Genomic DNA, 15,866 nt, shown 5'->3' with positions numbered 1-15,866 from the left:
TACTGATTGTGTGGTAATGTGCAACTGACACTACCACTCACTAAACATTGCACAGCAAAATGTAATTGTTGAAACACTACTTCTTACCTCCTCCACACTGCAGACCCGACTAAAAATTTTGTTTATTACTATTTTCAGTTTGGTTTTTTGAAAACATGGAATGGGAGCCTGTGGGCATGACAGAATCCTTAATGCCAGTGACTTAAATTGCTCTGTATCACCTGTCCTTTTTTAATTGCATTCTTGACACATTAGGACAATTTACATAATTTCCTGATAGTTGACTTTCTGGAATATTATTCTTTCGCATGGAAGATGTATCACATTCAGAACATTTCTAAATTTCACAACAGCATGTGTTCTCTTATTTCTTATTAGCTATATCATCTTGGAGTGAATGCCTTGTCCCCTTCAGAACATTTACATGCTTTCTCTCTACTATGGATTATCTGATAAGTCACTGGATCTCTCTGTAATAAAATACTTTTGCACTTAGAGCATTTTTAGAGCATTTTTATGATATTTCACTGTGTGGCTTCTTAATAGTTCCTGTTGTTGATTGAAAGCCTTTTTCACATGTATATGATTTCTCCTCTGTTTGATTTCTCTGATGCACTATCAACTTGAATTTGCTTGAAATCATTGTCACAGTTTGTACATTTATAGGGTTTCTCCTCAGTGTGATTATTGTGATGAAGCAGTAGATGACCATTTTGCTTGAAATTCCGATCGCACTCAAAACATTTATTTGGTGTTTCACTAGTGTGAGATACAGGATGTATCAAATGTCTTTTTGTAATGATAGCCTTGTCAATTTCAGAAAATGTATAAGTTTTCTCACAAGTGTGATTTCTCTGATGTACTGAAAGTCCACTAATTTGCTTGAAAGTCTTTTGGCATTCAGAACATTTATACGGTTTCTCTCCAGTGTGATCTCTTTGATGTATTATTAGCATTTGCTTTGTAGTGAAACACTTGTCACACTCAGGACATTTATATGGTTTATCACCAGTGTGATTTCTCTGATGTAGCGAAAGTTCACCATTACTCTTAAAAGCCTTTTGACACTCAGAACATGTATAGGGTTCTCACCAGTGTGAATTCTCTGATGTATTGTTAGCAGCTGCTTTGCAGAGAAACCCTTGTCACACACAGGACACTGATATGGTTTCTCACCAGTGTGGGTTCTCTGGTGCCTCGTCAGCTGGTTTTGCATTCAGAACACCTATGTGGTTTTTCCTCAGTGTGAATTTGCCCATGTAATGTTAATTCGCTCTTTTGCTTGAAAGCCTTGTCACATGCAGAACATTTATATGGTTTTTCACCAGTATGAGTTTGTACATGTATCTTCAACTGTTTCTTTGTATTGAAAGCCTTCCTACATTCAAAACATATTTATGGTTTCACCAGTATGAGTTCGCTGATGTAACATCATCTGTGTCTTTGTAATGAAACCCTTGTCACATTCAGAACATGTATATGGTTTCTCGCCAGTATGAGTTCGCTGATGTATTATCATCTCTCTTTTTGTAATAAAACCCTTGCCACACTCAGAACATTTATAAGTTTTTTTCCCCTGTGTGATGTCTCTGATGTAATGAAAGGTCACTCTTTTGCTTGAAAGCCTTGTTACATTCAGAACATATATATGGTTTCTCACCAGTGTCAATTCTGTGATCTTGTACCAACTTGAAGTTTTGCTTGAAAGCCTTGTCATATTCTGTACATTTATATGGTTTCTCCCCAGTGTGATTCTTGTGGTGAAGCAATAGATGAGCCTTTTGCTTGAAAGCCTTGTCACATTCAGAACATTTATGTGGTGTCTCGCCCGTGTGAGATAGGTGATGTATCATCAAATGTCTTTTTGTAATGAAAGCCTTGTCACACTCAGAACATTTATAAGGTTTCTCACCTGTGTGATTTCTCTGATGTACTGAAAGCTTACTCTTTTGTTTGAAAGCCTTGTTACAGTCATAACATTTATATGGTTTCTCACCAGTGTCACTTCTCTGATGTAGTGATAGTTCACCCTTCTGATTAAAAGCTTTATAGCATTCTGAACATTCATATTATTTGTCCCAAGTAAGAGTTTAGTGATGTATCAGCTGTGTCTTTGTAATAAGGGCTGTGTCGCACTGAGTATATTCATATGGTCTTGGTCTAGTCTGACCTGTGTCTTTCTGCAGATCCATGTGTGTTGAAATTTCAACTTAATTAACTAATTTCTTTTATTCAGTATAGTTTTGCTCATCTACAATTAAAGTCTTGTATATTTATTTGGTCTTAAAATGCTGGAGTGTTTCTATAAAATCTTTCTGTACTTTCTCATGTGTAGATCTCTTGATTGCTTAAGGTCTTTCAAGTGTTCATTGCTGTCATATTCTTGAGACACACATCACTCCTTTCGTGTGTGTGGTTCCAACTCTGTACAGAAAAAAGGCTGTTTACATCAGAAGCTCACATCAATAACAATCACAGACCTTTTATGAGCTAAAGTCTCTAAAATATGTCTCATACTTTTCGGAGGGTTAATGTCTCCAAATTAGGATTGCTTTCTCTGGTGTCCAACATAATGTTCCGACAGTTGCTTTCATTCTAGATTTCTTTCACCTGCTGATTGAAAAAATAGACATTAGCATGTTGTGAGCTACAATTAACAAAGAAAGCAAAGAAGGGTTCGCAGTTCCCCAAAGACAGTGTTGCACCACTGTATCATCACGGAATGTTGGGAACCGGTTCCCAGTGTATGAAATGGAAAGGGAGAGGGAGGGGGAATCTCCCTTTTCGGGACTAAAACCCTCACACACCCAGCAAGCTTGGTGTCATGCTTCATCATTTGGGTTTTGCTCCTCGTCAAACTGGCGGTGCAATGTCTGGGGCTCTTTGTCGGAGATCTTCTGTCCCTGACAATTGGTGCTTGGGTGTGAGGGCCCTAGGTGGGGTGTAGATGAAGGGGAGTGGTGAAAGTGTTAAGAAAAGGTTAGGTAGTCCACTCTGCAATTTTAATTGTGTGGTTAACTACCTTATTAAAAGAAAAATAGCAGAGGTCTCTATCCGGTACACAGATCCAGGGAAGTGCTCTCTACCTACTGGTCAACATGTTTCTTGCTTAGTGCTCTAAGTGATGCAGTGCAATTCGTCAGGACCTAAAAATAAAAGCTATCTACACAGTGTGTTAGGCCAATACTACCTAATCCACACGATATTCAATGGCAGGCCGAAGCTACTGTCATTAATTCCTGGAACCCTACTGAGTAGAAAAGTATTGCCACCTCTGTCTCCTCCCTTATCAGGGAACTTCTAAAGTAAGTACCCTCTTGCTCCGCAGGAGCCCACAGTCCACCTACCCACACGTCGACCGGTGCTGAGGAGCCGGAACAGTCAGTCTGAGGTACAGGGATTGTGCGCTGGACCCCGGTTAAAATAGCCCTCTCTGTCCCTGTCTTTTGTTGATAGACTACAATTAACAAACACATGCAGTTATAAATTGAATTGTTATTCCATTATGAAACTGAGCTAATGAAATCATTAAAGTAGATAAAAGTTACAAAATATTTTGAGATGCACAAATAACCCAGGAACCAGCTAATAGAGATAAAGCCGATTAGATGTGTTAATGGACAGAGACATTAGCAATGATGACTGGACTGGGATATTTAGGCATTGGTACAGTAGTGGTCTGTAGGTAAAACATAAACCATAGACTAGGCGTCTCCAACCAGTCGATCATGGGCTAACAGTAGCTTACAGACACCTTCAGAGTAGCTTGCAGCAGTGAGTTAATTGTTAAATAGGCACATATTACATTTCCCTTCTGAAGTAAAGTGTAGGCTTTGTTTATTGTACATTAATATCTTCAGGGTGCAGATAGCAGGGCCTGATAATGAGCAATGCTGATTTCAGAATTACGACCCGGGGTCAGGCGAAGAGAGGATGAACTGAAGCACTGAGGTATTTAACTCTTCAATAAACATCCTTGTCAACTAAATATTGGAGCGTGAGAACAAACTGATGCTTATGAATGCATTTAAATGGAAGAAAATTAAAATGAAGAGTTAATTTATTGATTAAGTTAAGTTTTGTTGTAATTTTATCCCACTTCAAAGAGTATTTACAAACAGACACCTTCTTGCTCCTAGCTGCCAGTAGACACTGAGTCATATTTGAAAACTGAAACATAGTCATTATTTTTAATGGAGCGAATACAAATTGAAGAAAAATATTTCTATGAAACATTAAGAATCTTCCACTTTTGTGTACGTTTTTGAATGTTTGATGCTCGCAAAGGGATTTATGAGTAGTATCTGTGCAAATGCAGAAAGGATTGTCTTTTTTTTACGTGTACGCTTACCTTTGTGAATCAGGCCCTGTGTCTTAATATTTTTCTCCACTTTCAGTTAATCCAATCATATCATAATATTTTATGAAACAAGTGCCTTCACTTTAAATTCCTCCCATTTCAACAAATGGGTGTTTGTTTGTGTTATATTATGCCACCCTGTCTACAGGCCAATGGGTGCAAGATGCCTGCTGTTTATAAATGTGAAAATGAAACGGGACAACATTTAAATGAAGAGATTTATGGAATACATATAAACATAAAGATGACTCTTCAATTTAATTTTCTCCCATTTCAAAGTGTCACATTTACACACAGTAGGCATTGTGCTACAGGTGGCTGGTAGACACGGTGCCATATTTATAACTGAAAAATACAATAATGGCTGTAAGTGGGAGAAATTTAGAGTGCAGAAAAATGTTCCATAGTATGAACATTTTTGCAGAACATTTTCCTGGCCTTTAAATTATTCCCATTTTCAGAAAGAATGGTTTGTGTGTTTGAGGTATACATGTAACACTGACGCATATGGTGAAAAGTATGTCCTGTGCCACAAGTACATACAATACAGGCTCTCACTCACCCATTCATACGCACACATGTTCATAAGTCTTTAAAGACTACGCTCTGAATGACACACAAGGCAGCCCTGTCACAGTGCCTCTAGTCAAAGAATGTTGTTCAAACCATAGTATATGGCTCTATTAACATTAGGTTTAAAGTCAATGAAGAAGGGCGTGGGGGTGTCTGGTAACACTCCGCAAGTGGCTTGGCCTTTACTAGATCACAAGGATTTTCATTGATTAGAAGTAGCTCTCATTAACAGAAAATGTTGGAGACCCCTGCCAAAAACAATATTGGACTCATGTCAGGATGTTTAAATTTTCCTTTTCTGACAACGAATGATGTTGAGTTTCTTTAAATATTATTGTGACTGTTGATCATAATGAATGTCACAAGTATATTGAACACCTTAATATTTACCAATTACTTGGAACTATGCCTATGGCTCTTTGTTCTGCTTTTATGAATTTCTGAGAGTGTTCACCTTATTGGAACACAACACCTCTGAAAATCTGGAACTTCTTATACACCTAGAGAACAATTCAACTGTAGGGCACGTCGACAATCAGTCCGATCTTACATTCTCAAAAATAATGTATCAGTTTGCATTTAGAAACACTGCTCATGCTCAATACAAATGTATTTTGCGTATGGGCATTTACTAATATTTTGAGACATTTGCTAGTGAACAAATTCTGAAGTTTCTTTCTAGTTAGCAAGTTCTCTCAACATTGGTTCCATTTAATAGCTCAACCCATGCCCATTCTATATCCAAATGTAGACTTACATACAGTCAAAAGCACACAAATGCTCAGCCCTCCTCAGGTTTAACCCCATTCACGGCTGATATAATGAATGTGTATGTCAGAAAATACATTTGAATGCAAGAAACCCTGGTAGTAATTCTAAAGGAAAATGATTAACAATATACATACTTAAAGATTAATGCATATGGTTGAAATATTGTGTTTGTTGTTATGCCCGTCAATTCCTGATAGCAAGCAAATCAGTAATATTTCTAGTTGGGTTTCCTAAATACAACCTTGATTTATACTTTAACATAGTAATGCTAGAACCAGCTAAGTCAACCGCTTAAAAAACCATGACATTGCATGATCAACATTCACAATATTAAGCCTCCAATTCTCCTTCCTCAGAATGTACAACAGGGACGCTGGGGTATTGGATAAACTGAAAATACCACACTAACACTGGAGTCAAAACAGCCAACAAAAATGGCTACTATATTCAAGTTGTATTTTTCAAAAACACAAGGCTTTCCTCCAAAATTGTTCTTCTATCAGATCCACACTCTGCTTATAAGGGGTAAGTCGAGCTGCAGCCTCACATGAAATAACTAGAAGTACTTTATCTTTGTACACTCTTTTCAGTAAAGAAAGGAGAGTCTGTCTCACTACCATAAATCCAATTGAAGCAATATAGTTAAGTTTATAGTTTTAGTAAATTAAACAATTTTACAGAAATAATACTGGTACATTACAATGTATTGATGTCATTAAAAATTTTGTGTAAAAGAAGGAACTTTTGTCAAGTCATACAACTTATTTCCTACAAGGCAGAATTTTTCTAAAGTAATCGGTTAAAACTTATTGTCTGCTTTGATTGGTGCTCAAACAAAATAGTAAAACCAGTTTATCATTGGTTTTTACAAGAAAAGCAAGCATTATACCTTGCGACAGCTACCCACCGCCAGCTTTTTAGTTTTTTATATATCCTATCAATACACATGATAAAAATAGAGGTTAAAGTGCGTTTTGAATACCTTCATTGTCTGGCCACTAATGAGCAGTGAAGTAATAGCTTTTGTACAACCTATCGCTGAACATGGGACAATATAGGAGAAAGTGCTGTCATGTGCCCGAGCTCAGCCTGATAGGAAATGGTACCATTTTGCATGTACTCAGTTCTTTCCTAAAGTTGCCTTCACTTTGTCACATCGACTTTAGACACACATTTGCATTTGTGATACTTAGGTTAGTTCCTTGGAAACACTGATCTTGCTAACACTCAGAACTTCGTGAAAACACTATCACACTGCCTTGGCATTATGTACAAGGTTCTCATGTGCGTTATACTAATGTGTTTATAATTACATCCATATGGCAATACGGCTATCTGTGGAATACAAACAATGGCAGCCTGATCACAATCTCGACCCAAGGCAGGGATGCCTTTTTCTAAATATAACTTTTTGTTTTAAAGTATAATTAGGGCTCCCGGTTTTATGGTATTTATTTTTTTGCCATTTCCGTCTGTATTTATCCATATTTATTTTTTGTGCATTTTTTCTGTATTTATCCACATTTATTTTTGTCACAAGCAAAAGACGACGCTACATCTAGTATTTTTCCACATTTATTTAAATTGTGAATGCATACATGCAGTCGGTTGTTATTGGTCAACACTATACATTCATCTGAAAACGTTGCCATTTGCAGAATGTCCCAAATATGCTTAAAAGTGCTATCACAAGCCATTTGTCTCAGAGCCTTGCAGTTTCTGCCATCAACAGAGTGCCACATCTTCTCCCCCTCTGAACACCTTACTAATCCACTGAGAAACTCACACTGCCTTCAGCTGCAACCCAATTGGAAGCAATTCAATTCAAATTATGCACTCCTGCATTCCTGTGCGCAGGAATCTGTTAATGTGATGGTAAATTCGAGATCCTGCCTCCCTTTCTTTTTTTATGCCTTGAAGCTCATCTCATGAAACTCATGAGGAAAGCGGTCAACAAGTCCGTCAACGTGCACATAGTCATTTGGTTTCCGAGAGTAACTCTCTACACCATAACCCTTCCAGTATATAAAATAATAACATCATCCTCTTTATCTTGAGTCTGAAATTGATGACAGTCCTTTAGGCGAGGTACCAATACTAAGATTGAAAAGGCATGATGCATTTTTTTCCCATTAGCTAGGGTGTCCTACAGCAGATTATCTTGTCAAGGTTGGGATTTCTTATGAGACTTCAAACCAGGTCAGTTTTGTGGACTGTGCATTCCCCGTCCGCTGCTTTGTAATCTGGAGCTGGTTAATGAGGCACTTAAATAAGTTATGGATGTTCTAATCTAGACAGATTACTATAAATACGTCAGAGAAATGTCTAAAGCAGTAATTAATGAAATGACGAAGAAAGCATTAACCGAATGTGTATATATGTATTTACTTTTTTAACAGCATCAATTGCATTTGAAGGAGGATGTGAACGATAGTAAATATGCAGATAGGATTACAGAAGGTTTCAGTGTCTTCATAAAATAGAAATGTGAGCTTGGTGTGAAATGAGCGCATTTAAGTAGAAGAAATTACACAAACAAAGATGAATATTATACTCAAGTCTTACAATTAAATGGCATGAACACATCTTCTGAGTGGCCTAATGTTATTTGTAACCCAGCGGTCTGTACAGTGGCTGCTCGTTATTCATGGCACCGCTGAGAAACTCTCAGTAACATTGTCTGCACTTCACAAATGCTTTTAAAACATTCAATATTCATTTGGGCCACATTATTAATCCCCAAGATTCGTCATCAACCTTTACCATTTCGTGTTTTTGTGAGTAGGAAGGATCACAATCGCAGACTGCTTCTCAGATCTGCACTCCTCTCTGGGAACAGACAGTGCACGATTCTTGACTCCAGAGAGACTGAAAGCATAAAATACAGACCGGTGCTGGAGCAATCGGCAGAGTCAAGAGGCAGGGGCCGAGGGGTGAACAACAAAGCCTCATTAAGATGTAAATGGTCCTTCAAACACCTGTGAAGTACTCGGGTGCGCCGTGTGCTTGCCGGGAAGCTGTTTCAGCTGGGCTGACACCTCTTAACCCTCTAAGGAGGGGGAGACACCAGATGGCCGGGGGTGTAATTTATTGAAGTCATGACAAAATATATTAGTATTTTTCCATTTTTATATATAAATACAGATAAAGGAAAACTTGTTTTCCGTCTGTATTTATATGTAAAAATCAGTTTAAACGGAAAACCGGGAGCCCTAAGTATAATCAAAGGAGACAGTTTGGCTGACTTCGAGGAGTCAGTGCATGCTGAAGCTTTTGCCAGCTTCTGACTGACATTTCCACGAGGGGTGTCTAGTTTTAGAACAAGGTGGGATCCTGCATTCCTACCCACAAGGTAACAGGGTTGGATGATCCAGTAAGAGGTATCTTGGCAGAACATACATTCACACCCTAGACATGTAGGATAGGAATTGCATAGTAGAAGTATGCTAGATTGTTATAATATTGTATATGCTAAAATATCACAAATACAGATAAAAAAGGTCAGGACATGGCATGGTGCACTGCATATAACAGTGAGGAAACACAGTAACCTTTCACACACACAATTCTTTTTAATGGCCATTGTGTTAATAAACATTATACAATAGACAATGTATTGCATATATTATTTTCTGGATGTTAACATTGTATATTTTTGTATACACAACTATGCCTACTGCCAATGGTCACTGTAGCATACCTCTACCTTTTGAGTGTCCCCAGTGTAATTTCCTTATTTTGGGGCACAGCACCAGTGAAATCAATGGAGATACAGGGTGGTGTTGACTCTGAGCTGGGCAAAGTACTTTTTGAAGTGCAGACATAATCGAGCCTTTCTATGGGATTGGAAATGTTTTGTAATGGAGACCCTTTCACTTTCAGGGTAAATTTAGAGTTCTGCTCCATATTTCCAACTGTTTTCTATAATAAAGCAATAACAGGTAACTGAAAACATTGATATGTGTTAATGGACTACCCCTCTTACATACTCAACTTGTCATGGTGGGCTCAGGTTTGTTGGAAGCAGACCAAGTCCTGTTTATCCCAATATAACGAGAATGCCAACATGCAAAGCTAACATTTGCTACATTAGCTCCATCTTTAACCTACAATATTCAGCAACTCTCCCTAATGGATTCAAAGCACAACCTGCTCTTTTTACTGACCTTCAGATGTACACTCCCTGTGCATGCTAGATAAAGGTGAAACACAAGTGGCCATCTAACATTCCCAGTGTATACTTGTAGTCTGTTCTTCTTTCCAGACTTTGCAGTAAAAGGGCAGCAGACCACCCTGTCAGTCTCATTGTCTTGCCTCCTGCAGCCGTACTGAGGCACTCACTACCCACGCACCTGTGGGCTACCTCTGCCCTGCACTTTGGGGGTTATCAGGACCCTGCAGAAAAATTAATCTGTGACTTTTCTCCTTTGTTGATGCAGCGCATCTGTTGAATCTCCTTCCTGCCCTCTCAATGCACTTTTTTTAACCCAATACAGACCACAAATGAATCTTAGCCTAAACATGGAAAATAAACCAAAATAAGACAGATTTAAGTTTTTTTCAATATTCTGGCAGGTAGGTATTAAACCATTAACACTAGAAAATAGAATTATATTCAAAGCAAGGGCACATCTTTTTGTTGCATGATACACACTCCTTTTCAGTGAAGTTCAACATTTTGCTCTAATATTTAGCAAGCTGTCAACATGCACCCACATATTTCAGAGTTAGTCCATTGAGCATCACCCCTCTAGGGTTTCATGCATCTCTTACATCATTGTGCTCTCTGCGTCATCATGCATTCATTCTAAATGTCTGATATTTAACTTTCTCAAGTGCATTCTCAACACCCTACTCTTTGTCAGACACTGCCTCACCTTCTTTGTATGTGCTGTCCCACCACGCATAGTCTCTTCAACAAACATGGTGCCTCTAAAGCAGATCAGAATCAAAGGCCGTATAACATAGTTCCTGTCTTTTAAGTTTGGAGCACTGAGAAGTGCAGCAGATATGAAGAGTGAGAAAGAACCAGGTGAGTGCAGCTGTTCCAAGCCAGTGAGTAGTCCCAGGGTCGGACTGGGACAGAAGAGAGACCGGACCCAATAAAGGTGCCCCATCAGTGAATTAGAAAGCTATAAAAGGGGCCCATGGATGCGAATTTGGGCAGTTTTGAATGTTTACAGACATCATTGAGTGTTTTACAAGGTATGAACAAGTGCATGGATTTCAGCTTGCTGCAGGCAATGCTTGTTTTCATATCAGCGATATCAACAGAAAGAACCGGTCCAACAGACCATAAACAGGCCCACACACAGCCAAAACAAGCATTGGCATAGCCAATTTGTCTCGCTTTTGAGACCTTATAAGTATTTGGTTATGCAGCTTAATATCCTTGGTGCAACAACATCAACTGTTGCATGGCTAAACACTTATAAGGTCCCAAAGGCGAGACCTATTGGCTATGCCAATGCATGTTTTATTTATGTTGGTGTGTAGTGTTGTTAATAGCAAGTGCTAATTCTGGCTAGCTGTGCGCCGCTCTTAATTCTCGTCTTACTCGTGTACGTTCAGGAATTGTGTGAGGGGAGGTTTTAAAGAATGCAGGAGTGTACCTTTGGAGAAGGAGCTGTACTGAGCAAGTCGTGGCTGCACCGCTGGGAGCCTGGTTGATCTCAGGATAAACTTCAGTTTGGATCAGATCCGCCTTCGTGCTCGCTCCAATGAGCTCTGTCAATTAAAGGGGCCATCCGGTGATGCAGGATTTGTCTTTTTGCAGTTTTATAGCGTGAACACGACAAAAAGTGATTGGAGCGCTTTACATGAGCACCACTTCAATTACACAAGGGCAAATCATTTTTTTGAGGGGGTTAATAAGACACGGGGAGATTAAGTGATTTGCCTAAAATCACAGTGTTGATCAGACTTCGAGACTCGAACCTGGATCCCCAGGGCAGCTCTGGCCGTTACGCCACGTTCTTGTGAACGGATTCTTTTCTCCACCGAGACATTGTTTTTGCCCCAAGGTAGTTGCACAGTTTTGGTGTCAGCGTCATATCACGAGGTTAAGCTTTAAAACGAGCTAGTACCTTTGGAGTCCAGGAAGCGTTCTCCGAAGTCGTCCACCCAGACGCCAGCGCATGGATCTGTGACAGCGTCTTTACTGCGCATGTCGACGAGAGTGGCAACCTCGCGCCCCGCATGCGTCCGTTGCTGTCTCTACTTTCAGCATGCGTAGATAAGCAGTGTCTTTGTCTCGAGCATGTGGTGTGGAACAAGGTCTCTTGTCTACAGCTCGAGTGAGTGTCTCTCCACTGCGCATGGTGAAGCGAGCACGAATGAGCATGCGCAGACGAATAGTATCTTTTATCCGCGCATGGTCAGCGATGTCTCTCGTCTGCGCATGCTCAGTCTCCTTCTTGTGCCACACCACACCTCCGTGTGCTGTACAGTGTCAATACCGAGTTGTGATGTTCCGGACTTCGCCCCGGTGTTCCTTCTCCGTCGGTAGGGCTCGGGGTTTATGTTTTCACCTGTGAAATTGCAAGGCAGGGAAGAAACGTGCGACCAGAAGTCATAAAAAGTGAGTACCGGTGTGTGCCGTGTGTGAATAAAGAGTCCTTGTGTAAACTCTCTGCACTTGTCCTCTGTGGACAGCCTACCGCTGGTATTTGTTATTCGTCCCTGAGCACATTATTGGCCCATTTTCTCCACACTAATGACGCTTCAAGTTGTAGTTTGGTGATGGTCAGTCTTCCCCAGAGCATCTCTGATGCAGTGCTGCCAGCGGTGCTGTGTGTGGCAGTGCGATGGGACCACAGTCTGGTCCTAAGTGCCGCCTCAGCATGAATGTCAGATTTTCGTGTCAATAAGATAGTTATTTGATATTCCAATTGACTCTCTCAGCTTGTCCATTGCTTTGGGGATAGTCAAGTGAGTATTTAACATGCTCAGTAATTTTCATCTTCAGAAAGTTCCCCAGTTCTTGAGAAATACACTGGACCCCCTTAATACAAACTAGTTGGCTCAGGAACCCTCCCTGACAGGTTTGTTTAAGGAAGTAAATACTTAGCATATTAGGGTGGGATACAAACTTTACTTGTATCCATTTTCTAAAATAATCCACCAGTGCCTAAGCGTAACCATATCTGGTGTAAGGGCATTCATCAGCCCAATGAAGTCTATTCCAAGCTTAAACCATTGTTCCTCTGGCAACTCTACTGATATGATGGGACATTTACTTATTTTGAATTTTTTGTCGGTATTGTTACATATAGTACATCTGCTAAATTAGATGTCTAAATGCTGGTAAGCTGATAGCTACCAATAGGCAATTCTTATTTTATCCTACTCATGTCCTTGGTTTTTTAAAGGAGTCATACAGGACCTCCTTGGGTTGGGGATTTGTAATTGTATAAAATTCTCCAGGTGGACCATTGCCTTTCTGTGCCTTATTATAAAGCAGGGTTCTACTATGTCGATCCTGCAGGGCCGGATCCATTGCAGAGTTTTAGCATATCCACATTTAGATGAAAGTAGCTATCTTAAAAATCTGCCGTGGATCCGTCTCTCGAGGACTGACATTGGAGAACCCTGTTATAGAGCAATTAAAACATCAAAGCTTTGATTTTAACTTCCCCACAATGCTCTACCCTCTTCAGAGAGTACAGGCATTCAGATCTCTGTAACAAAGCTGTTAATGTATCTCTTGACTCTGAATTACAATTCTGCTGAGAATAGTGAAAAAACACTATGGCCACAGGGTAGTAAACTAGTATTTGTGTACTGTCATATATGGCAGGAATGGCTGGGATTGTCGTTGTTTGAGGTGAGCGTCATCCTGCCTTGTTCATAGTGGTACCTTTGAAAGAGCGTTAATGTGGCTTTGCCTGCTGCCCATAATAGCTGTGGTGAGGAGGCAGAGTCCTTATTAGTGATTGTCTATGTAGGTTTCGATGGCAGTTTGTATCTGGATTGCACATTCTCCATCTCTTTGTTGGAGGTGTAACATATCTGTGATCTGGTTCTAATTTTATTAGGCAATGGTCTGATATACTCCCCCCCCGCCCCCCTTCTAGGAACGAGAGGTCTAATAGTGTATGTAGTGTCACATTAAATATGAGAAAGAAAACAATTCTAGTACATATCTCATGTACCCAGAACATGAAAGTGTATTCCTATGGGCCTCGACGTGGATCAGTTAATAATTTGCCACAATATCTCCTAGTACTGCTCAGTCTCTCGCATTGTGTTTATTGGTGGACAAGTTCTATCAAATCAAATCAAATCAAAATCAACTTTATTCGGTTTTCGTATTTTGAAGACCATAAAAGTACATAAAAACATAATAAATATTTAAAAATACATTCAATTTAACTCTAGTAATTCATAAAGCTTAATGTTGGGCATCTAACAAGTTCATAAATTCAATCGATGCTTAATACAAAGTTTAAGATATTGGGCAATCGATTTAGTCATCAAGTTGTTTTCCAGGAATTGTAATGCCAGAAACGCAGGGCGGCATCTACGGATTTTTAGTGCTTTTAGTACTGGTATTATCCATCGTCTGCGAAGTGGGATGTAAAATTTGCAAAAGAATAAAACATGAATAGTAGACTGTGATGATGTTTGGTCACAGGGACACAGTGAGATATTATGTGTCCAATCATTTTGTTTGGGAAACAAAACCAGATAATGAAATAAATTAAACCTAAAACGGGTGAGAAGAAATTTTTCAAATTGTGTCAAATCATATTGCAAATAAGGTTGGATGGTAGGGACCAGCTGGATCATTAAGCAATGCTGGACTGAAGGCTTCCCTATTTCTGTCATCAGCCGGATTTGGGATAAGTGTGACATACAAATTGATTTGAGTTCCTTCTTTGATATATCTGTGACCGATGGTGGGTCGTCAAAAAACCCTGAATGACCAATGACTGTGAAAAATGATTCCACGTAGGCCAGCCATTTTATCTTTCTTGCTTTATCTAGTTTCAGACAATCCTGGATTATTGTTCTTGTAAGATGGCACTCATCCGTCGCCCATATCCTGCGCCATAACATGATGGGCTGGATTTTTATAATGTCAGAGATAAATTCGATCCCGAGTTCAAGATGACATCCGTAAGTTGTTGTACTACTCGGGACGGCCAACAAAAATCTTAAGAATGAATTTTCGAGTATTTGCAGTTGCTCGACGTTTGTTGTCCCCCAGACCCCCGCTCCATAAGTAGCAGCGCTTATGCATTTAGCATTATATATCTTGATCAGTTCAGTGGGAGGTCTTTTTCCCAGACGAAGGGAAAAGGCTTTTAGTGCGCCAGTTGATCTTATTAGAGACAGTTTCCGTGAATTTACTGCTTCTTTCCAGTTGAGATCGTCGTCCATGGTGATGCCTAAGTAGGGGTAGGTATTAGTCCTTTCAAGGGGTAGGTTGTCCACAAAGATAGTCTTTACTTTTTTCCCCTTGGTACCCGCGTGCATCACGTAAGTTTTTTTGATGTTAATTTTCAGATTTAGGCTAGTCATGAAGAAACAGTAATTATCTAGGGCCCGCTGTAGTTGGATAGGAGTCTGGGCGAGAATTACCGCGTCATCGGCGTATAATAACGCGGGAATCTGCCGACGACCTACTTCCGGGAGATCTTTCACATCCTTTAGCATTGCCCTCTCGAGCCCGTTGGTATAGAGCGTGAATAAGAAGGGGGCCAGTACACAACCTTGTCTGACCCCCTTCTGGATCGGAAAGCTGTCTGTCAGTTGGCCATCTAACCCGAATCTGACCTTACCTGACGCTCCTGTGTATAGTTCACGGAGAAAGTCTACTATTGGTGGTTCGATCCCCATTTGCAGCATTATTGACCAAAGTTTTGAGTGTTGCACACAGTCGAATGCTGCCGTGAGGTCGACGTAAACCATGTGCAAGGAGGATCTTTTTGCATTCACGTATTTTCCAACCAATAGTGATAGATTTAGGACTTGATCTACGGTACTCAGACCAGCCCTGAATCCATATTGCAGGTCTGATAATACGCCTTGTTCTTTGGACCATTCCTGGAGACGGTCCAAAAGAATGCGACCTGCCATCTTTCCAATGGAGTCCAAAAGGGAAATAGGGCGGTAGCAGGATGGACTGTCCCTGTTTCCCTTCTTGAATATGGGAATG

The 15,866-nt window shown here is 40.0% G+C and overlaps 1 pseudogene; it reads right to left on the bottom strand.

Annotated features, from left to right (window-relative positions):
- Positions 1-514: 514 nt before the first annotated feature.
- LOC147700321 (uncharacterized) overlaps positions 515-15,866 on the bottom strand; it is a 133,330-nt pseudogene continuing 117,978 nt past the window's right edge.

Source organism: Lissotriton vulgaris, chromosome 8 (assembly GCF_964263255.1).
Source record: "Lissotriton vulgaris chromosome 8, aLisVul1.2, whole genome shotgun sequence".
NCBI classification, from domain to species: domain Eukaryota; kingdom Metazoa; phylum Chordata; class Amphibia; order Caudata; family Salamandridae; genus Lissotriton; species Lissotriton vulgaris.
Note: the sequence above shows the minus strand (reverse complement) of the source record. Positions and strands in the feature narration are given on the sequence as shown.